The sequence below is a fragment of the Photinus pyralis genome, unplaced genomic scaffold (assembly GCF_008802855.1).
Source record: "Photinus pyralis isolate 1611_PpyrPB1 unplaced genomic scaffold, Ppyr1.3 Ppyr1.4_LG10, whole genome shotgun sequence".
Taxonomy (NCBI): Eukaryota; Metazoa; Arthropoda; class Insecta; order Coleoptera; family Lampyridae; genus Photinus; species Photinus pyralis.
In genome coordinates this window covers 1,295,335-1,296,835 of record NW_022170250.1, presented here as the reverse complement: position 1 = coordinate 1,296,835, position 1,501 = coordinate 1,295,335, and positions in this window count along the sequence as shown.

Here is a 1,501-nt window from a genome sequence, read left to right as displayed (position 1 = left end):
TGGAATACCCCCCAGTACACTGATTAGCCCCATTGGCACATCCATTAAAGAGTTTTGGGTTTATAGGGTAACGGCCATTTCTCTTCTCTTAAGAAGTGCTGCAGATAATGTAGCACCGGGGGGGGGGGGGTATGGAATACCCCCCAGTACACTGATTAGCCCCATTGGCACATCCATTAAAGAGTTTTGGGTTTATAGGGTAACGGCCATTTCTCTTCTCTTAAGAAGTGCTGCAGATAATGTAGCACCGGGGGGGGGTGTATGGAATACCCCCCAGTACACTGATTAGCCCCATTGGCACATCCATTAAAGAGTTCTGGGTTTATAGGGTAACGGCCATATTCTCTTCTCTTAAGAAGTGCTGCAGATAATGTAGCACCGGTGGGTCTGGGGGGTATGGAATACCCCCCAGTACACTGGTTAGCCCCATTGGCACATCCCTTAAAGAGTTTTGGGTTTATAGGGTAACGGCCATATTCTCTTCTCTTAAGAAGTGCTGCAGATAATGTAGCACCGGGGGTGGGGGTGGGGGGGGGTATGGAATATCCCCCAGTACACTGGTTAGCCCCACTGGCACATCCATTAAAGAGTTTTGGGTTTATATGGTAACGGCCATTTCTCTTCTCTTAAGAAGTGCTGCAGATAATGTAGCACCGGGGGGGGGTGTATGGAATACCCCCCAGTACACTGATTAGCCCCATTGGCACATCCATTAAAGAGTTCTGGGTTTATAGGGTAACGGCCATATTCTCTTCTCTTAAGAAGTGCTGCAGATAATGTAGCACCGGTGGGTCTGGGGGGTATGGAATACCCCCCAGTACACTGGTTAGCCCCATTGGCACATCCATTAAAGAGTTTTGGGTTTATAGGGTAACGGCCATTTCTCTTCTCTTAAGAAGTGCTGCAGATAATGTAGCACCGGGGGGTCTGGGGGGTATGGAATACCCCCCAGTACACTGATTAGCCCCATTGGCACATCCATTAAAGAGTTCTGGGTTTATAGGGTAACGGCCATATTCTCTTCTCTTAAGAAGTGCTGCAGATAATGTAGCACCGGTGGGTCTGGGGGGTATGGAATACCCCCCAGTACACTGGTTAGCCCCATTGGCACATCCATTAAAGAGTTTTGGGTTTATAGGGTAACGGCCATTTCTCTTCTCTTAAGAAGTGCTGCAGATAATGTAGCACCGGGGGGTCTGGGGGGTATGGAATACCCCCCAGTACACTGATTAGCCCCATTGGCACATCCATTAAAGAGTTTTGGGTTTATAGGGTAACGGCCATTTCTCTTCTCTTAAGAAGTGCTGCAGATAATGTAGCACCGGGGGGGGGGGGGTATGGAATACCCCCCAGTACACTGATTAGCCCCATTGGCACATCCATTAAAGAGTTTTGGGTTTATAGGGTAACGGCCATTTCTCTTCTCTTAAGAAGTGCTGCAGATAATGTAGCACCGGGGGGGGGGTGTATGGAATACCCCCCAGTACACTGATTAGCCCCA